This window comes from Pinus tabuliformis, chromosome 6 (assembly GCF_031772625.1).
Source record: "Pinus tabuliformis cultivar Carrire ecotype Pingquan chromosome 6, CPIR1, whole genome shotgun sequence".
Lineage (NCBI taxonomy): Eukaryota > Viridiplantae > Streptophyta > Pinopsida > Pinales > Pinaceae > Pinus > Pinus tabuliformis.
Window position 1 is genome coordinate 1,165,038,678 of NC_142292.1, and position 27,228 is coordinate 1,165,065,905.

The 27,228-nt window shown below is 41.5% G+C and overlaps 1 pseudogene; it reads left to right on the plus strand.

The window, feature by feature from the left end:
• The first annotated feature begins 236 nt into the window (after positions 1-236).
• Positions 237-27,228, plus strand: part of LOC149262932 (CLIP-associated protein pseudogene) — a 44,196-nt pseudogene continuing 17,204 nt past the window's right edge.

The following is a 27,228-nucleotide window of genomic DNA, read 5'->3' on the forward strand; positions in this document are numbered from 1 at the left end:
ACCAATCGAATTTGCAGATGCACGGGAACCACCGGTTGAATTCGGAGCAAGAGCTATAGCTTCGGAGAAATGTTTTATAGCTTCCTCGTAGTTTCCTGAAGAAAATGCAACATTTCCTTTTGACTTTGCTTCATCAGCCATTTCTTTCTTCAAACCTAACTATCTTGCTAGATTTTGTGCTAATAACACAGAGATAGAGGTGAGCATAAACGAAGCGCCGGGGATCCAGTTAACCGCAGGTGCAAGATCTGAGTTTCGAAACCCCCATTAAGCGAGCCATTGTATTGTATGCACAAAATTTAGGTTCCCAGATCCGCACGGGTTTGATCCCCAGTGGCGGGACCATATCGTGGCTTTATTTGGAGTCCAGATGTTTAGCAATGATAACCACAATGGAGGAAGCGATAGAGATGGTGCAGGCCAAGGACACGAAGGAGCGTATGGCCGGCGTGGAGAGGCTGCAGCAGCTCCTGGAGCATTCGACCAAGAGTATGAGTGCGACCGAAGTGACCAATCTCGTGGACGCATCTATGTCGCTCTTGAAGGATAATAATTTTAGGGTCAGTCAGGGCGCTCTGCAGGCACTTGCATTCGCGGCATCATTGTCCGGGGAGCATCTGAAGCTACATTTCAATGCCTTGCTGCCAGCCATTGTTGAAAGGTTAGGAGATGGCAAACAGCCCGTGCGCGATGCCGCTCGCAGGCTTTTGCTGGCTCTCATGGAGGTATCATCACCAACAATAATTGTGGAGAGAGCAGGGAGCTATGCTTGGACACATAAAAATTGGCGAGTTCGTGAAGAATTTGCTCGAACTGTTGCATCTGCTATCAGTCTTTTTGCTGCCACTGAGCTTCCTTTCCAGCGTTTAGTGCTTCCATCGGTGTTACATTTGCTAGAAGACTCAAACAGCAATGTTAGGGAAGCAGCTATTCTATGTTTTGAGGAAATGTATCATCAAGGAGGACCTCAGTTTCGGGAGGAACTCCAACGTCACAATCTTCGCCCAAGCCAACTGAAAGAGATCAATGCCAGGTTGGAGAAGATAGAACCAAAGATGCGGGCATTTGAGGGAATGACAGGTCATTTTGCACCTTCAGAAATAAAGTTGTCTTCAAGTTTGCCTGTTATTGGCAACAAACGAAATAGTCCAAAGACAAAGACAGTCCGTGAATCATCTCTCACAGCAGGTGATAATGATGTCACTGAGAAGCCTGTTGATCCTATAAAAGTTTATTCTGAAAAGGAATTAGTCAGAGAAATGGATAGAATGGGTGTTGTATTAGAATTGCTGAACACTCTAATACATTCTACCATGGACAATACAATTATGATTGATAAAGCCATTGTCGCAAACATTCAAATCTATTTGAAAAATGTACAAGAAAATATTGAGTTTTTGCAGCTGGAAACAAAGCTACAGCAGGAAGAATTACACCAGTGGAGTCATCATTCTGAACCTGTTTCTGTTCAGAACAATGAAGCAGACTCCCATAAACAGCAAGTCAATATTGTTCAAGTTCATTCAGATTCAGTATTCAATAAAACAACAGTTGTAAATGCAGATGCAAAAACTCAGTCTGCACTTCCCAAGCCCATCATCAGACCTTGGGAACAGCTTGTCCACAACAAGCACAGAACTGGTCTTGGATATGACAAGGACTTGTCCTTTCATATTCCAGACTATGCCAAGCCCATTCAGTTTCAGAGTGCTGGATTCATTCATGACAGTTCACCTGCTCCTCATGACAGTTCAGCTTCAGCTATTCCAGACTCTGCCCCTCTTCTACAGCAACAACAACAACAACAACAACAACAACAAAAACAACAGATCGTGAAATGCCAACACTGTGACCGAGTTGGCCATCTGAAAGATCACTGTTTTGATCTTCATCCATGTGAGCACTATCATAAAACCAGCCATTCTTCACACAGATGCTTCAGAAACAAACGTCCTGCAAGAACAAAGATTCATCTTGGATGGATCGTTTCTTGGCAATGGGCATCAACAGCCAAGAAGATATTCCAAACGCATGTTAGAACTTGTTCCAGAGTATTAAACAGTCTTGCAGTTGATTTTTCTCCATCTTCTCACCTTGTATCTGATAGGGGGGGAAATGATGGTCATCTACAAGCTTCAAAGTCACATCAAGCGAGCCTGAGCCACAACCTGCCACACCAGTTTCAGAGTTGCAGCCAGAGACAAAGATGCCCGTGAACAGATTGAGAACACTTCCTCTAGCAGAAGACTCCAGCTTCTTGCCAGTTTTGGAAGAGTTCCAGAGTTGTTGGTCATCCTTAAACCATCACAGATTGAGAACACTTCCTCTAGCAGAAGACTCCAGCTTCTTGCCAGTTTTGGAAGAGTTCAGGAATTGCATTAAGCATTCTAGAGTTGTTGGTCATCCTTAAACCATCACAGATTGAGAACACTTCCTCTAGCAGAAAACTTCAGTTTCTTGCCAGTTTTGGAAGAGTTCCGGGAACTGCACTAAGCGTTCCAGTGTTGGTGGTCATCCTTAAACCACCGCCCTTTTATACCAACATTTCATAGAGCACAATCAGCCTAGTGCTGCCATGTATTTTTTGCACATTTTGTATTACAGCTCTTTTCTTGGACTCATACATAACCCTTCGGATTAAGGGGGGGAATGTTGGACACCTAATCCTAAAGGGTTAGCGTGGAAGTTGAATGGACAAAGCAGTCCAAGAGACCTTGGGATCTGAATCCCAAGAGTCACCTATTGTACTATAAATGTGTATCTTATGTTAATAAAAAATATACACTCACTGATTTATCTTTCCTATTGTTTTCCTATCCATGTGTGTTTAACATAATTCATAAGATATAGAGAAGATACATGAACTTTGTAAAAGAAAATAGTAAGACACAGATGCACCAGATTCATCCCAAATCAGTCTTTATTAAGTATAATCATTCAATTACATACTTATTTTCCTCGTGAACTCAGATGCAGGGGCCCGGGCACTCAGCCCGTGGACTTACCAAGGTCTCTGCGCACTTAGCAGTAGGAGCCTTCCCCTTTCGCCCAAGTACAGGAAACAGACCTTTCCTACCTTAGCACCTTGCCCTTACAATGATTCTTTTCCAAAACGTTACTTCCTAAGACTCACTATGACTCATATATGTATATATATATATATATATATATATATATATATATATATATATATATATATATATATATATATATATATATATATATATATATATATATATATATATATATATATATATATATATATATATATATATAGATAATTTTCTTTATAATACCATGGTTCACTGACCATGGGTGAGTCTCCAAACTCTCTATCACCTACCCACCTCAGGGACTAAATCCCCTTTGACTTCTACTAGCTTTGTGATCTGCTTCCACATTTCATGGAGACTTTACATTTGCTACAAAAAGATATTACAAAATTTACCAAAAATTTGACCAAATTGACCCTAGGGACACCCTCCCAATAGGGCCCCAACAATTGCGTGACTCACCATCGAGTCACTCAGCTAGCAAAAAAATCTTGGCTTGGAGTTCGCTGAACTCCACCTTCAACACTTGCAAGTCAGTAATACCCTTCACCTCGGCTTGTTGCGCTTCCTCAACCAACTTCTCTATTGTAGGGCCTTCCACCACAAGGCCCATTGTCTGTTGTGTTTGCTGGATTGTCTTCAACTTCTCTTGTACTGATAGAGTAAGTTGGCTTTCTTCCTTTATCCATGGCTATGTCTTGGCCTTCAAGATGCCCTCTTTTCTCTATAGCTCCTTAATCTATGTTTGCAGTTGTTTCCCTTCTGTAAAGCAATGAAGCGCTAGACTGGTGTCAAAGTGCGTGTAGTCGGACTGAGTTCATCAAATTCTCGATGCTTCTCCCATATATCTGTTCCAATTTTTTGCAGAGTGGGATTCCCCTGCAGAGTTGTCCATAATTCCATTTCTTGCTCGAAGAGCTCTATGCAGCCCTTGACTGGTGCATCTAACGTGGTCATTCCCTCTTTGATGGTTGCTCTGCAATGCTCCTAGACTTCTGGTGGAGTGGTTGGCTGTAATTTCAACTGTAGCTCTGAGATTTGAATTTGTAAGCTAAATCAAACTCGGCCAACTACCTCCTTTGATTCTCTAACTGCGGGATTTAATTTTTGAATCTTTGCTACTGATATTGCATCTTTGGAAATATTAAGTTCTGGTAGCACATTACATGCCTGTGTAATGGTTATCTCCAATTTATGGCTGTGTGTGGCCAGTTATTCCTTTTCCTTCAGCGCTTATGCCTTCTCTGCAAATATTTTCTCGTTGTTCATCTTTACTTCTCTAATGAAAAACAACGCATGCTGCTCCCTGACCTTGAGCTCGTCTGATATCCACTAATGCAGTTCGTGGAGGGTCTGAATAGTGCGGCTAGGTTGACACCCACATCATTGATTTGTGTGAGCTGGGTGTTTTCTTCATTTGCCTATGCATGTAGTGATCCTTATCGTAAGGATATAACTTTGAGGTTCAATGTCCTATCGGTCTCGATCTTAGTTGCGCTCACTTGAATCCCACTCGCCTATCTAATGCTCACTTGTAGTCATCTTGTTTGAATCTACAACTTGCACAAATCCTTCTGCACATTCCCGAACATCTGCAGGTACTATTGTTTGAAATGTCACCACAGTTTGTTCATTGTATCATGGACCTTATCTCTGATCTCATACAAGTCCCCCTCGATGAGGACCTATTGATGGTGTTAGACCCGCCAACATGTCAAGGTATCTCCCCGGTAAGAAGTCCCAATTAGACATCAAAACATTTGGTGTAGGAGTCACAGCAGTGGGTCATACAGTAATGCCTTGACCGTGATTTGACATAGAGGCAAGTAAGATAACTCTGTTGGTAGCAAGGGTGCGATAGCTGCGGTCAGTCAAGGAAGGTGCATGAGAGGTTCTAACACACAGGGGATGAGATGAGTGTGCCCCTTGTAAACCTATGATAACACGTAGTTAAGAAGGGAACACACGAGAAAAGAAGCATCACAACAATGAAGGCAAGTTAGCTAGAAATCCATAGTGATGGTTAAACCAACAACACATTTCAAAAAGATTTATACATACATACACAGATAGCTATACATGCATGCATAAGTAAACATATGTACATATATCATTTAGAGTAAACCGGATAACATAGAATACAATACAACATATGCATGAAATGTGTTTTCTATTGTTATATTAAGAAGTCTAAGTTCTTTTCATACAATACATCAATGTCCAACCACCAGTTTCGAAAGCAGAATGTTACAACCACAACCACCTACTCCTCCAAAGAGGTGTACTAGCTCTGCGCAGTGGAAAAGCCAAGGCTCATTACAATACTGTCCAAGCTCTCTCCAAGGGAGTCTTATCAGAAGCTTAGCTAACCAAAATAATTTAGAATTAGTTATGAGGGAATATTTATAGAAAAGGGTGGGGTGACCCTTGACATTCCCCTTTGTGACAGATCATCTACCCTCATGACTCTTCTTCTACTCTATGATTGTTACATCTAACTATCGACACATGACTTACACTTGACAAGACATTACATTACAATGGACATGTACCCATGTGAGACAAAATGGCTCGAGAAAGACATGCTAGACATCACTATGACTTAGACAACCATGTAATTCCAACTCTTCAATATCCTCGCAGTGATCAATAGTAACATACTGATGCCAAGATCGGTAATCCGCAATGCTATAATCAACAGAAACATGCAAGTTTGCTAATATATGTAATCTTCTAGCACATTGCTGCTGCCATCCGTTGAGGTGGACGACTGTATTATGAATGGTACCAAAGTTGGAGTACAATGCTCGAATAACTATGTCAAGGGACAATACTTCATCCAGTATTGTCTTCTTCATTTCAGCGCAGGTGGATGTTGTCACCAACTCTCCTCCTTGCTTGGGCATTTGTAGTTCCTTAGCCATTCACTCATTCTCAACTATCAGAAAGCGAACACTTGAGCTAGTGGCTTCGGCATACACTCTGTAGCATCGGCCAACGCTGTTGGATGTTTACGCACGTCAAACCCAATCACTCATTCCTCAACTTGTGCAAGATATGTATGCTCATCGAGATCGACACTTTGTGAGACTGCACAACTCTATGTTGAGACTCATCGAATGAGATGTTGTGCACCTCTCCTTCCGGCTGATCTCGAAGGATATCATTTCCTTGTTGGTCGCTTGAGACTTTCTCATCTTCTAGATGCGGTGAAGGGGTAAATCGACCTTTTGGTGGTAAGGCATGAGGTCGATGTCCTGTTCCAATTCCTATTGATCCATATCCGTATCCAACTGTTGAACTGCTTGCTCTATCTCACGAGCGAAGTCTTACTCCTGGGATGGTTCACACTGTCTTCCTGATGCCAGCCGTTATCATGATTCCACTACTAGTACAAACACTGCTTCATCTATTTTCACATGTTGTACCCCTTGATGTACCTGTTGGTGCTATGCTTCCCTCTCCTATTTGCATAGCTCTTGTTCCTTCCGGAGTTGCACCTTCAACTCATGCAACTCCCTCTTTGTTTCCTCCATTCTTCTCTTCTCCTTCTACCTTTGCGCGATTCACTTGTCGCACTGTTGCCTCTTTGCCTCTATAGCCAAAGTTTCTTTCTCCACAAGTGGATCTTCTCGAAACTTGCAACTTTTCTCTTCCTCCATGAAATTGACAATATTCCTCTTGCCCTTGTCATGCACTGATATGCTTACTTTTGCTGTTGCTCCTACTTTTCATTCTCGTGCTCTCTGGGATGTTGCTTCATGTTTCTTCAATAACCAATCCACAATGAAGCTAACTGGTTCACTGAGTCTAGAGGAGTTGTAGCAATATCTCCATGGGTCCTCCTCCACCCAATGAAATACCCCATGGATCTAGTTGAACCGTACTTTCACGTAATGATATTACGCAAGACAAAGTGGGTCATATGGGTTGTAACTTCGGAGTTCGAATGGATACTTCTTCATCTTTTTTGTTTCAACATCCACTTGATTGAAACTTTGGATCTCGTATAACCCAATCTGCAATGGAAGAGCAGGCCAAGGTGCCTTCTTCTTCTAGTGCAGTCTACCTGTCAATCCTCCTGAGATGTGATATGCTACTTCCTGCATGATGAGTGTGTCCAAGGCAAACTTCGGTAGAACATGCAGATGCTTCTTCGCGTTGAACATTCGTATGAAGCTGCCAGACAGTGAGGCATATCAATCAGAAATGTCTATTAGTGCCTCCATTGCTTCCTTCGACATGCAGGGTGGATCCTGCTCAAATATCATCTTATAAACCGAGATGACAAAATGATCGGAAAACCGTGTGATAACTCCTCTGAAACTTGATTCGGACAACAAATTACAATAAGTGTTCACAACAGTCTCCGCCAGTGACCATGCCCACTCCAAGCCCGAGAACTCCTTTCGGGCAAAGATTGCATCTAATATGTAGGCAGACATGTAGACCTCTACTTTCATACCTTTAGATGACTGTCAAGCCTTTGTTACCCTTCAGCTGATGAGCCAACATGCAGGACCAGTTACATCATTTTCCCTCTCTGATCAGTTGGTCCAACGCGATCACCCAACTCTATGGGAAGTTTTTCGTGCTTTCTTGGCCATACAGTCGACATGCAAATATGACCAAGTATTGATACGCCTTATGCAGTATCTTCGACTTGTAGATTTGGTTGGGTGTCATCCTGAATCTAGCCTGCTCCTTTACCCAGTTCTTCAAAATGTCTCTAGAGTTGGCACTACTGCTGCGTAAGATGAAGGGAGTCTCCATGATAGTCATGGGCTCTAAAATCTAATACATCACATCATAATCATGTGCCCAGAAGGTTGCAATCTTTGTCCCACTGACACTGCTCAAAGTCATCATCTCAGGATCAATGTGCGAGACAATCCATTATATCATGTCCATGCATGGGAACGTGGGGTATCTGCATGCAATTCGGTACAAGCTGGACTTGTGAATGTTCACATACACCTAGATGTCTTCGAGGTCTTCACTAAAAGTTCTGCAAATACTTCATTGACCTCTTGGCATTTTAGCTTGATTTCCTTCTCTAGAAACAACTTGGTATCTTCATAGATCAGTAGACATGCAGACACCTGATCAACTGTTGCTCCAGTTCCACTTTCGTCAGTGTCCTTTGATCATACTCTCTTGGAGGCCATTGATCCTGTACTTCTAAGAGGTGGATGAACACTTGAAATAAATAGAGAGAAAGTGACATGCATGGCAAGAAATATGTTAGAAAAAACCAAATCAAATTCAGGAATGACATGACAAATACCTAGGGATTGATAAACAAAGATTGTGTAATTTCTTCTAGGAGGTTGGGTGACTAGCTGGCAAAACTGTGCAAAAGGTAGTCTAGGTTGTTTGGGAGGCAAGAATGATTGTTCGATTTGCGCAATACACAATCCAGGCTGACTGCTAACTAATAGAATTGTGCAATATGCAATTCCAGTTGGCAATGACTGGAGGCTCAGTGACTGCATTGCAAAATTTTCTGGGACATCAGTCACTGTCCCTAAAAAATGCACAAAGCAGTCCTAGAGGAAAGTTTGTAGGCAGAAATGTGCATTTCTATAGAGGAAGACATAGCCTTCCTTCCCCGGATTGTGCAATGCTTTCTTGGTGAGGCAGACTCTGGGCCAAGGTTGCCCAGACCCGCCGATGGGCAACTGAAAGAAAATGTGAAAGAAAATGCATGTCTATATTGAGGCAATGAATAAGTGATTGATCGTGCATGCAAACATTGAATGAAAGATTTAGAAAATAGAACAACATCCATGTGGGTGAGTCGAGTCTCCGCATCGATGGCCGTTCATGCAAAACAGTTTCATGCATATGACAATAATGAGACATCAATGGAAGTTGAAATGGTGCTAGTACAAGCTAGTATGCATGTAAATGACAACACAAATTTAATGAAATCAAGCAAACAACACTCACACAAGCGAAAACACAAAAAGCGACAAAAATGTTGAAAAGGACATGTTAAGACCACTTACCTGTGAATAGCTGAGCCGGATGTGTTGAAGAGTCCTAGATGTGCTGTGGGATGTTAGAGCTCCAAGATCAATGTGAAAGAGTGATCTCTGATTCTTCGAATAAATAATTTTTTTCTCATGATGCGCATGCCACAAATCTTGGAAAAAGCGACACTTGGAGGGAAGATTCTAAAATGAACTTTGCATGTAACCCCCAACTACTAAAAATAGCTCCTTGAATCAAGGGATGCTTTTTTCATGCTTCCTTTTGCTATTCCGAGAGACGCAAGCCATGCATGCAAGTCAAGTTTCCTTGGTCTAGGGTGGAATTGGCCAACCCAACTGCACATGAAAGAGGTTGCTCAACTACTAGGAGAAAATGTGCATTTTTGGATGGGAGCTGGACTGGCTGCCCAAGAGGTTTGCACAATTTTTGGGCAGAGCAGCTGACTGCTGCACAGGATTGTGCAATTCCTGGGATGAGATGCGCTACTGGGAAGAATTGCTCAATTTTCGAGATGAAGCCTAACTCGCAGGATTATGCAATTTTGGAGCCTAGCAGAATGCCAGACAGAATTGCACAATTCTTGGAGGGAAGGTTGGTTTCCCTCCAGAATTGCGCAATTTCTTGAGAGGGCTACTCAGCCTGCAACTGGACCAAGTCCAGAGGAGCAACATATGAGGGGAATGCATCAATCTTTGATTGACAGGTTGTCTTTGTGCAAGAAAAGCACTGAAGCTTTTGTAATTGACGAAACAAGACAAGGTGCTTTGAAAGGTTGGTAGGGAAGCTCCAAAATGAAGCTAAGGAAAAATTTTGGAGGGTGGTTGTAGTCGCTACGACACTTGGCGACACACTGGTATAACTCTAGCTTTTTGAATGGACCTTGTTCGTGAAAAGCAAGTCTAACACCTCCAGACGTATTGTTAATTTCTCAGTTCATCTTGGTCTCACACTAGCTTGATTGTAAGATGTAGCATCTGCCAAGCTCTTTGTCGATTGACACACATCTAAGCCAAGGAAACACAGTTTTTCAATTAGAGTTGAGGGGTATATTTATGCACAAGCAGTATAGTCATCAGAGTCTTAGTTTCATCTTTGGTGTTGCTCTGCTTTCTGCAACCCTGGACAGTACCCCGACGGAGTCACATTGGAACACAAGCATGGCTCCACTGCTAGTGATCTTGGTCAGTACCCCGATGGAGTTACTTGCATCACCTCCCTATGCAGGAAGCCTTTCTCTTCCTTTGCCTTATACATTTTGCATTTTGATTTTTTTTTTAGTTTTCAATTTTTTTTTTTTTTTTCATTTTTCATAACTATTCATAGCACTTATTCATTTCAAAGGTGGAAGAGTGATCCCAACTTATTGAGAGTAGAAGAGGTTGTTCCAACAGAGAAATAGTTTATTATACCTCTAACGTACATGTTAAGGTTTTTCCCCTAACCTTACTCTACTTGACTGAGGTAACAAGGGTTAACCCAAAAACAACCAACTAGAGAAGGTGATAGTAGTTAGCGTGCAAGTGTTGTTCTTTTGCCAATGTTCACTTCGAAAAGTACATATTTTCCTTCTACTTATCATGGACTAAAAGTAACAAGTTCTTCATTTAGAGGTAGGATGATAGATACCAAGTATTGATAGCTTCACAAGGCCTCTTGTACTTTACCCAACTTGTTTGAAGAGTCATGCATGGTTTCATGCAAAACTAACCTACGAACAAAACAAGCAAATAAACAAACAACAAAGCAAACTAGAAGCAGAAGCTCAAGCAAAAGCAAAGCTAGTAAGAAAACAAGCAAGAAAATAAACAAACAAACAAAGCAAGCAAGAAAACAAGCATGAAAGAAAACTGACTGAAAGAAAACAGTACTCCTACTCCTACTCCTAAAATAACAGTGCATGGGCCTAATCACATGAAGTAATATTTCCAATGTGGCCACCAGTGCATTGGTTGACCCATGTTGGTGAAGGCTTGGTACGCGAGCAACCGAGTTGTGTGAACTAGCAAGCAAGAAAGATATAACAATGAAGACAACCACACTTCGTGTTTCAAAGTTCCCACGGGGAATAAGTGAGTGCAAGTGCATGACGAGCAATCCGTGGACGGACTTACCATGGTGTTGTGCTACACTACATGTAGTTGTGAAGCATAAACACATTCTTGATTGTGACATGCAAGAAAACAAAAGAAACAAAGATAATCTGTGTCGTGCACATGTGCTTGCAATGTAAGATTCCTCTAATGCATGAGTGATGGGATTGTGCAGTTTGAGTGGAGGAAGCATGATCTGTGTGCAAGATTGACCTTCAACGCATACAGATGAGTGATGATGAGCCTCGGGTGATCAAACAATTTCCTGGTCGGAAGTGAAACCGACCTTTGGACAGCGAGGGCTTGACATAACCATCAGCTCGGGCTGAAGTGCCTCGACAGCCTGGAGTGCTTCAACTTCCTTTTTAGATAGATCATCATAGATTGGTGGCTTCGAGAAATCAACTACAATAGAATCATGATCATGATCGAATATGGGAGTAAATGGATCACGACAGCCACGATCAGAAAAATCAATGATTTCATCGGCATCCTTATGATTTCATGAGTCAAACAGAGGGGTATATGATAAGCAGACAAAATCATCCTCTGTGTTTCTGGAAAAGGCATATGAAAAATCAAGTGGATTTTCAATGAATAACTTATCCTCTCCATTATTGGATGATGGACTGACATCCGGTGTATCCTATAAGTGATCAATGATGGGTGCTGTTAGCCTCCCGTTGCAACAGGTGTTCATCTTTCATGATTGACATTTTTACATGCCAAATATGTCATACTTTGCATGCTGCAATGCTCCATATTTCCTGAAAAGAGGCTAAAGAAGAGGCCAAAGAAGAGGCCATGAAAGTGTGCCAGTCTAAATGCCACTATTGTATCCCAATTTTGATGAGTTATCCATTTTTGAAGAAGTTTCTGTTAAGGGAAGTCCAAACAGCCTAATGTTGGCTTCCCTAGGTTTCAGTTTCTTGTTTTACAAAATAGAGAGTCATTATCTGTCCAAACAGTTCAATCTTGGTAGATTTATATATAGGTAGAGAAACAAAGGAGCCCAACTGCTTAATCTGGGGCCTTGGAGGAAATAAGTGTAGACTTAGATAGAGGGACAACAAAAAGAGAAAAGGATAATCTGGGTCTGCAAGTCCAAGTGCACCTAGGCAAAAAGAAGAAAAAATGCTAGGTAAGTAGGCTAGGTAGGTAGTTTTGTGGTTGCAGAATCATGCTCTGTAGGCCATTTCATGTTTTCAGGTGTTATATCTTCACAGATCACAGTTATGATGCAGTTTTCCATTCGGAGGAGCTCAAGTGAGGCATGTCTAACTCCCCCTTCTTCTCATTTCCCAAATCACTCACTAACTTCCCTGAAGGGGTCAAGATCTGCTTGATACTTCTTACTTTCATCATTTTCCATATCATTTGCCATGGTAAAGATCTGCTTTGCTCAAGGCATGTTCATACTTCCTCGATGAATCATTTTTCCCCATAAATAGCCTAATATTCACATACTTAGCACTTTTTGATCACTTGTCATATTAACTACTAATTTTACTATGTAGCTCCCTATCTATCTCCCCTTCCCCTACTAAAAATGTGTTAATAACTCCCCTACGTACATATTTCCACCCCTGGCATTTTTTAGCCACATTTATCAAGTCTGGGGAAATCTTAAGTCCATCTGGGACCTATATTTAACCCATCCACGTTCATATTTTGTGATAAAGATTGGTTCAAATCACACCCATGCCGCATTAACCCAAAAACCCACTCTTCTAAAGTTTTCCCCCTGGCCGTATGAATAAAACACATAATAAAATATGCACGGGCCCTATTTTTAACCCTCCGCCACCTTATCTCTCCCGTCGGTTGTTAGATCTGGCGTGCCACAGATCAACGGTGGGCGGGTCTTCCCATACGCCGATGTGCCGAGGGTTAACATCCGGGAGATGGGCGGTTTTCCCGTCGTACTCCCGCCACACGTCACCTTCTCGGCTGTGGCGGAGCCCCCTCCTCCAAAACCACCTGTGCACAAAAGCGGTGCGCCCAAAACTGGATACTGCCTTCCCCCCTCCTGCGTCAGCGCCACGTCATGCTGACATCACCATGCCGCATCGGCCTCCTGCCGCCGTGTTCTTGCCATATCACTGCCACGTCATCCTGCTAACGTCACCCTGCCATGTCGCCGTCATACTGGGACCCACCGCTGATGTCATGCTGACGTCACCGTAAAAAAGCGCGAAAGGCGCAAATCACAGCCTAGGAAGCCCTGAATCAAAATCAGAGGCAATTTTTCATGCGCGATTAGCACTAGGCGCTAATCTAGGTGCTAATCACGCATGGCTACGGGAAATAGGCCAAAATGGAAATCCCTTTCGTGGCTCGGCTTCAGCAGGCCCGTAAGGCGCAGAATGACATGAATTCCTTTGCGCAACATTCAGAAAGGGGCAAACATAGTTTTAAAAACAAACAGAGGGTTGAACAGTAGCCATGAAAGGTCGATGCAACAGTTTAAAGAGTATCAGAAGTGAGAAAGGCGCACATTCAGTGCCAAAGCCTATCAAGGAAGTGGCAAAGAGTATCAGTCGAATGTTTTAAATGAAAACCTTTATTCCCAATGCAGGTGGACATTGAATGACCTCCAACAAAGTCAAAGAAAGCAGTAAAGGACAATCAAGGCTCTTCCATCGTAGTTAATGCTCCTCAGAACCACTCAAGAGAATGGATCAAAACCCAAAGCACAGTTATGGCTAAGTGATCAGCACAAAGCCATAAAGACAACACATTAATCTCCTTTTGGTACAGCTGCCCCAACACAGCTCGAGGATATTTCCCGCATTTATTTCAGACATGTATTAGGTTAAAGACACTTATTACAACAGATCTGTCTGAGATTTGATCTTTATAGATATTTTACTTATAAAAACCACCCTAATTCACTGTTTAAAGGGTTGGTTGGTTGTATAGCTCCAAGAGAGACTCGCTCTGTATACCTGATGTTTTACTTAATCAAAGACTGCTGAAAAGCTTGGAGAAATGACTGTGTGTTGTGTATGAATGTTTTGAATAATTAAATGTGGAATTCTTGTGCTGCAACATGATTCAATAAGTGTTTCTTACCTTTGTTTTCCATTGATATACCATCCAAAATAACAGAAAGAATGAATAATTTAGAATTGGTTTAATTGCCCTCTATGCTCAATTTCTGCTGTTTCTATATATTTTCATCTGAATTAGAAATGAATATGAATTCCATGTGGCTCATATTTCCCCTAATTCACTCATGTTTGACAGTTATCTTGGGATCCTTTACTGCTCCTAGATAGAGCTCATTCACCTTCCCTGTGCTAAGTTGAACGAGAGATTCTTAACTGCCTCTCATTCCTAGCCTTCACTCCATCCTTTAGCTTGAATGATTGTTTCATGTACAGCTAGCTTGCTCCACGTTCCCTCTTGTGACCAAGAAAACACACCAGCAGTCCTACTCCTTGACTCCATGCCCAATGGTTCTAAAACTTTCATGCTATCCCTGCCTCTTTACTTGAAAGCATCATCAATCCCACCAAAACTAAAACAAAACCCCTTGTACTCAATAACTAACCTAAAATCATCATCAACAAAAGCTAAATCCTAAAGAGAGAGCCCTCTCTGACTGTTGGTGGGCTAGCACTTGCAGTCCAAAGATTGGTTTGTGGTTTCCTCGGACGTATCCCTCAAGGAGCTAAGGGACAACCTGAGTGATAACATAATGGCGACTCCACTGGGGACATCCTCGGTTAAATCTCGCAAATCAAGTTGGAAAGCTCCACTGGGAAAAAACAATGAATTTTCCAATTGCTACATATTCCTTAAAACTACAGATGAAGCCTGAATGTCAGCCAGGAAGCCTTTGAAATTGTTCTTTCTTTGCATTCATAGGAGTAATCAAATGCTGCTTCAGTCAAACTTCGTGCTAGTTTTAAGTTATAGATATCTATTCCAAAATTTGATCAGTTCCTTGCTAATTCTAAAAAAGCATTCACAGAAAATACCAAAACAAGTTCAGAATCTGGCTCCCAAAAGGAATTCACGGTATACAATGTCAAATCCAGACCCAAACCCCGCAGCTATTCTTGAAAATCCCAATTTAATCCCAAGGAGCCTCAGGAAGCTAGAGAAAAGAGAAGATTTTGTTGACTTTAGTCCTGAAATAGTTCAGCCAAGCTGTGTTCCAACCCCTGTCAAGGTTTTATTTCGTTCAACCCCCACTTCCCCTTGTTCATCATCCACCTCTCAAAGCACTCCTCCCACACCTCCATTTACTGCACATACTCCCCTGACCGCTGTTGTTACAGTTGTTCCAGTTGTTCCTATTGTTCCACTTATCCCCATAAACATGGCTAATAGATATGCACCCCTACAGTTACCTACTAATCCAGGGGCTATGCCTCAGGATTATCAAACTAAAATCACATACTTTGATGGAATTAGTTCTTGCACAGCCCTTCAGCATACAAAGAAGATGCAAGACTATTTTGAGAACTACGAGATAGATGACGATAGCGTCAGAATGAAGATTTTCGTCCAAAGTTTGATAGGTGATGTTAGAACTTGGTTTAGAGCACTCACAGCCAATTCCATAGCAGACCCAGAATCCTTATACCATTCATTTATCAACAGATGGGAGAAAAAGAAAGACCCCTTGCACATATTATCTGAATATGACACCATCAAATGAGGCCCTCAAGAATCTGTCTTGGACTATTGTACAAGATTTAATAATATTTATAATGCAATACCACAGAACTTGAGACCTCCACCTGATCTTGCTTTGTATAAATTCCCTGATGGTTTTGACACTGACATGGCTTACCAGTTAAGGGAAAGAGCCCCTCAAACCCTTGCAGACATGCAAAATGTTTCTGTTAGCATAGAGGCAAATCTAATTTCCAAAAGAAACAGAGCTAGAATTGAGAGAAGAACCACCTTTGAAGAGGAACCCTCAGCCTTAGACTAAAAGTTGGATGCTATTATCACTGGCATGCACAGGCTGGGAGACAGAGTAGAGAGTGTTGAAAGGAAATCATCATGGGAAGGACAATAACCCAATACCATAAGGAACCCAAATTTCCGGAAAACTCAGAATACAAATGCTGGTAGGTCTAGCCTAGACCATGATGTAAGGCCTCCTTTTCACGAAAATTACGCTGAAGCATCTACATCTAGTGAACAGACAAAAGATACTCACATGAACTTGGTGGATTTGAAGGCTGAGCAACAAATTTTCCTAACTCAACAAGACCAAGATGAACATGACCTTAGTCAATTTCAGAGTAAGTCTGGTGAATCTTTTGATTTTAAACAAGGCTATGATACTGTTGTGTATGAGGTCCACAAACAATATAAGCTGAGGACAAGAACCATAGATGTGCCTGAAAAGGTTAAGGTAAATGATACCAAGTAGCCAAAGAAGATTAAAGAAAAGGTTGCCTTCATGGAAACTGCTGGTAAAAAAGTCCCTAATCCAAAGGATGTCACCATAGAGGACATAATAGAAATGCAATCTTCTAATGATCAACCTCTGCCACCTTCTTCCTCCAAAGAGAATTTGAACATCGTTCCAAAAAGCCCTCCTAAAATTGAAAAACCGTAAGCAATTACTTCCCTTAACACTGACAAACAAGACCAAACTGCTGATACTCCAATAGAAAAAGGGAAGCCTACCTCCGAAAATACTAAAACCCAATCTGAAAAATCATTTGACTTAGAGGCAGAAATAGGTAAACTCAAGATTTCCATCCCCTTATCTGAACTTGCCAAACATGAAGTGTATAGGCAACAAATTCAAAGATCACTTCAAATGCCAGAGGTAAAGGATGATGTGAATGTTCTTGATGATTAGCCTGAACTGTTGTTCGGTCTTGAAGTTAATGGAAAATCAACTTATGGATCTGTTCTACCTTTTTATGTCAGTTTACACATACATGACAAAATCTTGCATAATGCTATGTTTGACTCAGGTGCCTCACAAAACCTTATGCCCAAAGCTGTAATGGAAAAACTCAACCTTGACGTCACAAGACGCTACAAAGATCTATTCTCCTTTGACTCAAGTCAAGTCAAGTGTTTAGGCCTTATCAAAGACTTGTGTGTCTCCTTAGTCCAATATACCAACAAGACTATCCTCATGGATGTGGTGGTTGCTGACATTCCACCAAAGTATGGTATGCTATTATCAAGATCTTAGGGAGAAAAACTCCAAGGATCCCTCCAATTAGACCTCTCTTATGCCACTATATCTGTTTTTGGGAAACCAAAGAGGCTATATAGAGAAACACTGGTGAAGTATGTGGTAACTAGTGAGGATAAGCCCCAAAATTTTCCTATACACTCAATCCATTCCGATATGGATTCTTTTGTTCTATTGAATGATGAAACAAATACTCTCACTGATGACAAGCCCTTGGCTTTATAACTGAACACACACACCGATGAAGAATTGGTTTCCCATACTAATGTAACTGTCAAAACAATCAAGGCAACCAGCATACAAGAAAAACCTCCCCAAACAGAAATTTCAAATCTGCCCAATCCTAAACTGACTGAAACTCTTGATACTAACCACAAGCAAGAAATCACATGGTACTTAGAGTTTGATGGCTCTGTTAACAAGTTAGGAGCAGGGGCAGGTGTTTGGATTCACAATACACATAACAATCATGCAGAAGGTCATGCCTACAGACTAAATTTCAAATGCACCAATAACATGGCAGAGTATGAGGCTCTCCTTTTAGGCCTTAAACTGCTCAAAGCTCTAGGAGCTGCAAAAGTGTCTATTCTAGGTGACTCTGATTTAATCATACAACAAATGAAAGGCAACTTTGTTACCAATGGCAATAGAATGAAGGCCTATAGGACTGCTGCTATTAATATACTCAATGCATTCACTGAATCCAAGCTTGCCAATATTTCAAGAGATCATAACATTCATGCACACAACCTAGCCACTTTTGCTAGTACATGCAAGATTCCCTTTGAGCCAAATCACCATTTTACTGCTGAGATAAAACATAGCCTGCTATCCCAAAAAATGTTAGAGATTGGGAAGTGTTTGAAAGTGATGCCCAGACTAACAACTTCCTCACTCTTGAGCATGAGTTTTCAAATATTAACATTGACATGGATGCTATGATGGATGAACAACAGCAAACAAATGAAAATCAGCAGGCTGTAACCGCTGTAACAACCAAGCAAATCCTAAACCCAACTATTTTTGACAATGCAAACATAGAAGAGTTGAAACAGATGCATTTGGAGGATATAGTAGAAATAGAGGCCGAGATCGTTGATCTGAAAGATAACTTTCTCCCTGCTGGCCTCACTCCATTAGAAGATATGTTTGATACCAATGATGTTCCCAAAAAGCCAAAAATACAGCCCTTAAACACTGTTGTAGAAGAACACAACATTGGGACAACAGACAAGCCCAAAATGATCAAAATATCTCAAACTTTACCACCCGATCAAAAAACCAAATATATTGATTTGTTCAAAGAATTCCAAGATGTATTTTCTTGGAGTTATGAGGACTTGAAGTCCTATGACACCTCAGTGATCCAACAAACCGTTCCCTTAAAACCAAACCAAAAGCCCTTCAAACAGAAACTTAGAAGAATCAATCCCGTACTCCTTCCCTTAATTGAAAAGGAAGTGAAAAGGATGTTTGAAGCAGGTATCATAGCACCCATCAGATTCTCTGAATGGGTATCCAATCTTGTTCCCACAAGAAAAAAGACAAGTGAGATTAGGCTATGTGTAGACCTAAGAAATTTAAACCAAGTCTCCCTAAAAGACCACTACCCCTTGCCAAAAATGGACCACATCCTACAAAGAGTAGTGGGGTCATCTAGAATCTCTTTGCTAGATGGCTTTTCAGGTTTTAATCAAATACTGGTTCACCCGGATGACCAAGACAAGTTAGCCTTTACCACACCGTGGGGAACATTTAAGTATGTGAAGATGCCTTTCGGACTTAAAAATGCTGGTGCTACTTTTCAAAGGGCAATGGATATTGCATTTGCCAAGGAAATACATGATTTCCTAGTTGTCTACCTTGATGACTTAACCCCTTTCTCCAAATCTGATCCAGAGCACCTAAAACATTTGAGGCAAATATTCATGACATGTAGGAAATATGGCATTTCCTTGAACCCCAAGAAATCCCTCTTTGGCCTTGAAGAAGGCAGACTCCTCGGCCATATCATCTCAAAAGACGGTATTAGAATAGATCCAGAAAGGATCCAAGCCATCCTCCAAATCCCATATCCAAGAAGCATAAAAGAATTGCAAGCATTCCTTGGAAAAATCAACTTCTTAAGAAGATTTATTCCAAACCTAGCCGAGCTAATAAGACTGTTAAGCCACATGTTAAAAAAGGATGCTAAGGTAAAATGGTCTCTTGAGGTCAAGCAAGCCTTTGAGAGTATCAAAACTGCCTTAACTGTTAACGGGAAAAGTGTCTACTCAGAACGACCCTATCCCACTAAGGTGTGACAGTGACCTTAGAAACAAACATGGAAAACAACTTTCGTATTCTTCTTTATGAACTATAAACGAAGAGGAATAGGATGAACCAACCTGTGTCTTGCGCTAGTCCTTTGATCCAATCTCTCTTCTCTTTGACAGCTTCAAGCTACCTGCTCCCTTACTTGCCCAGCTTCACCAAGTTCCTGTAAGATCACAGAAGAAGAAAACTACACAAAGACATGGATTTATACTCATAAATAGCTTAGGATCAGATTTAAGCTAAACATACAAATGTAACAAACATCAATGATACACAAGCATGTAGGAGAAACTCAAATAGTTTTATTGATATAACAAGAATGTCCAGGAGGAGTTACAACCGATGATTCCTGATCTAGCATCAACCTCCCAGCAAAGGAGTCCCCTCTTCACCTCCAACAAAGCATAAATCACCCAATACTCTGATATCTATCTCAAAACCAACAACAATTCTCTGCAATGTACAAAATTCCCGCCTCTCGATCTCTGGGATGAGGGATCCATATATAGATGTATGCAAAGAGGATGAGTCAGCTTATGATCTGACTAGTGTCTTCTCTCAGTCAGTTCTTGCTTCCACTTGGAGACTGAGAGCCTCTTACTCATCCTTGGTCGAACTCAGTGAGGCAAGTGTCATTGGGGAAGATTCTGGAAGCTTCCATTGTCTGTCCACCTCGCAGAATGACACTGCCATTTGTCATTTCCTGCTCAACGCACCCTGGTAGTGCATTTAGTTGCGTTGCAACGCACCTAGCCAGTGTACTCGGGTGCTATGCAACGCAGCTAGCTAGTGGAGCAGCTGAAATGATATTGGACTGATTATGAGCAATTTCTGGTGGAGAACTTCTGGGAGAAGCTGTAATTTGTTGACCTTGTTCCTTTAGGGGTTGGAACAACACTTTTATGGACTTAGGATCGCTTGGTTCATGGATATTTCATGCTTAGAGCTGTAAGGCACAAAAATGTCTATAACAGTTTCCCCCTAAAGTATGAGGCCGTTTATCGGGTGAAATGCTTTATTAGGAGGATCCGAAGTTCTTTCAATGCTGGGAGGAGACCTGTAATAAGATACAATACAATACATTATCTTCATATTGTTTTCATGATCTAGTTGAGGTGGGAATTCCCATGCTCAGCTTTATAAATTCATTTTCATGTACATAGGACAGACAATCGTCTGATGGTAGACTGATGATTCTGATAGAGCCATCCTTTTCATAGGATGATTATCTGTGCTGCAACGCTGTACATTTCAATGTCTTTATTTTCCTGAATATATATCGCAGCTTGGATGGATGAGACTAGATCCGGGGTCTTCAATCTCATCCGATCTTCACTCGAAGTACAAGTCGATCCATGTGAGAAATGTTCTGAAGTCGAACATGGAAAGACATCACTTGATTACCAGTCAATGATGTAAACTGTTAACAAGCGCGAGAGGAATCACCGATAATGATGATGACCCTCAAGGTACTGCAGTATAATTCACGTGGTGTGAATAAAGGACTTGGCGTCGAACACCACGCAAAATCTTTCTGTCGAAGGTCATTGATGTATACTTGTCGCCGGAAGTGAGAAACTTGCCATTGAGGCATGCAAGCTTCAAAGTACTGAAGGGGTTGTTCCTAGATCAACTTCTTGGATAATGAGCCGATGTCGACAAGAAGAGATCCGTCAAAGGAGGGCCTTAATGAATCCCACATCAATGACACGGAACGGAGCAAATGATTTTGATGGAGGTGAAAACGATTTGATGATATATGGTTCAGGATGGCGGTCATGAAAGAATGAAGTATAATGTATGGTAGTGGATGGGACACGGGTGACTTCTCTGGATGACTTCACTTGAACATGTCGGCGACACTTATGAGATGGATTGGTAACATTTACCCCAAATGTGGATGGTATGGCGTGACCATGGTGATGTGACCGATGAATGAAACAACCCAACCCGACTCAGGCACGGAGTGGAAGTGTCATGTTCAAGAGCGACTTGCTACAATAAAGATTCTTTGAGTTTTCTTCCCAATTTTTCCCCAGTCATTGCTGTCCAGTACCTCTTTATTTTTGTCAAGCTTGAGGAGGATAACATATTCTTGTTCTATAATTTGCCCTTCGAGCAAACCCATCGCTATGTTTTAACAAGCCTAGCGATAGTGAAACTCGTTCTCGTCTAAAGACAAGTTTGTCGCTATTAATCTTTTTAACGAGTTTAACGACAAAGATAACTCGGTCCTTTTCATTTTTAGAGAGTCTAAAAAGGTACGTAAAGGTAACTCCAAAATTCCTTTTTCGTCATCTAATCCCTTAAGTCCGAAAAAGTATAAAACAATACAGAAGGGACGAATTTTCGATAGTTTTAACGAGCCGAACAAAACAAGCGCTCGATCTTTTTGTGCAATAATCCCTCAGGTCCAAAAAGATTAAAATCTAGAGGAGGGATAGCACTTCCGGTCGCTTTAACGAGCTGGAAGGCCAAAACTCGGCAATCTTTTCATATTTTACGAGTTAGTTGAAAAGAGCTTAAAGAAGACTCGTCTTTTGAGGAAGGAGTGATAAAATGGGTAGCAGCTGATTCCAGGTAAGGTTTGGAATTTTCCAATCACGGCAGTGTCACAAGGATGGCTAGTGAAATCACTCTTCGCAGCTGTTCCTCAAAATGGGTAAACAATCAAATGGAGGTGAATGATCAGCCAATGGAAAAGTGGAGGTGATGGTGCAAACACAACCAAGGCTTTAATGGCTGAAATGTTACATTCACAGTGGTTATTTACCGGAGAATAGTTCATTTTTTAACGAGCTTAAACGCGGGTGGAAACATTTGCTCATGTCTTATGTTTATTTTTTAACGAGCTTGAACTATGCGCTAAAACTGCTCGATTAATCCAGTCATATGATAAGAATGTCTCATATAAAACGACAACTTTTAGATTTTTGCCCCACATCCTTTCTTTATGCAAGTTAGGTGACGACTAATCCTACGAGTTTAAAGGGTTAGAGGTCCTAAAAATTTAAAAAAATAAATAGTCGCCCCTCGCTTGCACTCCAAAAGGTTTGCATGCCCCCAGGTATAAAATATGGTTTCAAGGTTACCCCTCAATTTGCAGACAAAACATTTGTTCTATCGGGAAAGGCCTACCTCTTATAGGTTACCCAAAGATTTTTCTATTCGCGGTGCAAACAAAACACTTCTTCGGCGGTGTCTACCGAGATAAACAAAGGTGAGTGACGACGTCCGCCAACTCACATAACTTTGACAAGAGAATCTTATTCTAGAATAACCCCTCTTCCACCGACGGATGGGGTACAAACTAGTCATATTCTCCCGCAGAAACCTACCCTATACCCGAAGTTTTCCTGCCGAAGCAGACCAGGACGCATGCCCCCTGGGTTTCAGTAATATCCCTCCGAATTACTCGCGCTCATCGGGAGGACGGAATGGGGATTGAGACATTTCTTGCGTGAAGAGACCATTTAGGGATGGTATATGACTATTTTCTATGCGTGATCCGGGAAATGAAAGCTGGTCCACGAGCTTGACCACTCTTCCTTCGTGTGGAAAACACATTACTCTAAAGAGTGAGGAGGCGATGGCTCCCATGCAATAAATATAGTCTCATCCAAGGAGTAGGTTATAATCCAAGGGTCCTTGAACAACCATTACGTTCATTTGAACTGTCTTCCCTCTCAATGTTATGGGCACATCGGGAAGGATCCCTAAAGGTCGACTGATTCCTTTATCAAAGCCTGTCAGATTTCTCATCTCAGGCAAAAGCGATGGCGAACCAAGCGCTTTGCAAGAAATAGAGGAAAGGATACTCACAGAATCCCCCTCATCTATGATGGTACCAGCCATGACCATTCTATATATTTGAACGATAATTCAGAATGGTACACTTGCTGGTAAACGGGGGCTGCCTAGTTGATTCCAGTCGAAGGAGACAACTAGGTTGCTTGGAGGTGGGACCGAGTAGACGGCCGGGTATGGCTCTGACGAACTTCCCTCCTGCAGTAAGGTAATGGGTAGATTGCCCCCATGTTCGTCGGAGTTTGTGTTGATGAAGAGAATTTGGACGGTGTCATCCTTGTTCTCTTCAGTGACTGTATCATCCGAAGATAAAACCTCTGAAGGCAAGACCGGGTCAACTGCCGCCTCGACCTTTTGACTTTCGTCTGGTATGGATTCAGATGGTTTATCTTCGATGATAAGCGCTTCAACCAACCACTTGAGTGGGCCAGCTGGATTCTCAACTAGCGACAGACTCGGCAAGAGTTTTTTGTATCTAGGAGGAAGTCGTAATGGTGAAACCGGACGATCATCCAAAACTCTTTTCACTTCGTCTAAGAAGGGACAACGGTGGACGACATGATTGCCTTCGCACAGTTTACAAGGAAATCTAGCTTTCCATTTTTGTCTTAGGGCTTCACTTTCGCTAGTTGACGGTGTGCTTTCAACATGATCATCAGAGGTTGATGACACCAGATTGTGCAAACGAGGAGACGAGTCCCTTAGTATACGAGGGATGCAAGGACAATCTCTGTGAAAGTGGTCTCCTTTGCAAATGACACATGGCGATTTAGGCCTGGTCGGTGCAGTGTGTGGATTTTCGTTAGACGACACTCGTTTTCCCCCATTCGCTTTTGGCTCCTTTTTCTTCTTCTCTTTCTTCTTCTTTTCCTTCTTCTACTTAGGAACTTGGATTTTAGCTTTACCAGCTCCATCAAGCGAAGAGGAAGGAGGAGAGGAAGAATTAGAGGAAGTAGAAGGCTGGTGGGCAACTCTGGACTCGTCTAATTGCTGATTCGATTGTTCAGGAATAGTGGTGTTCTGAACGACATTGGTTGAGAAGAGCCATACCGGCAAGCCAATTGTCATTCCTGGAAGCGACAATGTGGCCATATGGGGTGCACCAACATCTCCCCAAGAGGAGAAGGGACTAGGATTTCCACTTAGGGAAATTCCTTGGTTGGTAGACTCCATTTTCTCAACCTAAGATCAACGTAGGAAAAGGGTATGAATATTCCGTTTAAAATAATTTTTTAGACGCTTTGACACAACTTGTTTTTTCAGTTTTAAAGAGTCGAGAAAAAAGAAAAGATGACTCTAGTCTCCTTCGATTTTTAATGAGCCTGAAGTGACAAGTGCTCAGATGGACCTTTTCCATTAAGGAGTCTGAAAAGGAACGAAAGGGACTGCTCTCGAGATCTAGGTAGAGGGAGTACCAAACCAATCGCAAAACTGTAGAATACTTTTTACGGTATGGCAGTCAATCTTCCCGAATGCTGTGTTCAGTGCATTGCGATCGATAGGGCGGTCGACATGACTTCCTATGGATAAGGGATTTAAGCCTATAGGGGTCTCCCAATATATACTCGACCGTATGTGGGAGCACAAGTCCGTACTGGCACTTATCATCTCAGAGTGGAGGAATCACCCAACCATCAGTGAGGACAACAGTTACCAGGCTTTACGACGCCGGAATACGTCTCTAGCCTAGACCTCTAAATGTTGTGCGTTAAGTTCCAAAGCATTGTTAGATTCATTCAATTTATTTTAAGTTGATCTTTCTTAGGAAGTTTGCCTTTTGGGTTCACCACGAGATGTAGATGTAATTCCTAAAATGCAATCTAAAGATGATAAGCAAACTTTTATCTCTTTTCAGCAATGAAAATCCTAGCTACAAGGGGAAAAGCAAGACACAATCTTTTCTCAAAGAGCAAAGAGCACACTGTAAATGCACTTTTCCTAAATCAAGCCAAACAGACTGTCAATATTCAAATGCACATGTGCATGTATTTGTTTTTCACTTTCTTAATATTGATGCCTTAAAAGAAAGTTGATGTACAAATCTGAATTTGCTCTCAAGTGACAAACACAAACAAGCTTCTTTTCGAAATCAAAAAGGTAGAGATGATTACGACACTTTATGATTTTGAAATAAATACTCGTTTCGACACTAGAAAGTCACAAATTCAAACCAAAGGCAAAAGTAAAAGCATAATCGACTGTCAACAGCAAATAAACTTTCTCCTAAGATCAAAATCGACACTTACGACAGATCTAAATCAAAGGACGACAGTATGACTATTCTACTTTTTCAATGGAAAACTGTAAACGATGTAACAAACACACAAAAACATCTACAGTCTTTTTGTACAAAGGAGGCGGAATTAAGGCAAAGAAAAGGGGTTTTTAAACAGACACACACACTGATCACAGGCTGCAAAAATCAAAGACAAAACTGAAAAAATTAAGCAAAGAACCTCAGCTGCACAAGGCTAGGCTGATCAGCGCACCTGTTACACAGAGAAACTGGATTGCAGCGCAGGTATCCCTCTCGGGAACCGCGTTGAAATGCAGAATCTCTTCACAGACCCTGCGCTGGGGCATAAACGAGAATTCTATCTGGGTTCTGGGTCACGGTTTGCAGTTTAATCTATGGTTTTTGGCCGAGTAAAAGCAATCAGTAATGCACAATCAGAGGGTAGATTTAAAAGAGGTCTAAGAGCTATCAAAAAGGGAAATCAGATCATTTGTGAATCAGCTATTCAAATCATAAACAGATCCAGTTAATGGATTGAAGTAGCAGATGTCTACTTTGCATTTGTTAATGGCAAATGCAGTTCGATTGCTACTTCTATGTTTATGAAACAAACAACAAGAGAAACACAAACAAACTAACTAGACACGATCCCCAGTGGAGTCGCCATTCTGTTAACGAGAAAAGTGTCTACTCAGAACGACCCTATCCCACTAAGGTGTGACAGTGACCTTAGAAACAAACAGGGAAAACTAATTTCGTATTCTTCTTTATGAACTATAAACGAAGAGGAATAGGATGAACCAACCTGTGTCTTGCGCTAGTCCTTTGATCCAATCTCTCTTCTCTTTGACAGCTTCCAGCTACCTGCTCCCTTACTTGCCCAGCTTCACCAAGTTCCTGTAAGATCACAGAAGAAGAAAACTACACAAAGACATGGATTTATATTCATAAATAGCTTAGGATCAGATTTAAGCTAAACATACAAATGTAACAAACATCAATGATACACAAGCATGTAGGAGAAACTCAAATAGTTTTATTGATATAACAAGAAGGTCCAGGAGGAGTTACAACCGATGATTCCTGATCCAGCATCAACCTCCCAGCAAAGGAGTCCCCTCTTCACCTCTAACAAAGCATAAATCACCCAATACTCTGATATCTATCTCAAAACAAACAACAATTCTCTGCAATGTACAAAATTCCCGCCTCTCGATCTCTGGGATGAGGGATCCATATATAGATGTATGCAAAGAGGATGAGTCAGCTTATGATCTGACTAGTTTCTTCTCTCAGTCAGTTCTTGCTTCCACTTGGAGACTGAGAGCCTCTTACTCATCCTTGGTCGAACTCAGTGAGGCAAGTGTCATTGGGGAAGATTCTGGAAGCTTCCATTGTCTGTCCACCTCACAGAATGACACTGCCATTTGTCATTTCCCGCTCAACACACGCTGAAATGATCCTGATTGGACTGATTCTGAGCGATTTATGGTGGAGAACTTCTAGGAGAAGCTGTAATTTGTTGACCTTGTTCCTTTAGGGGTC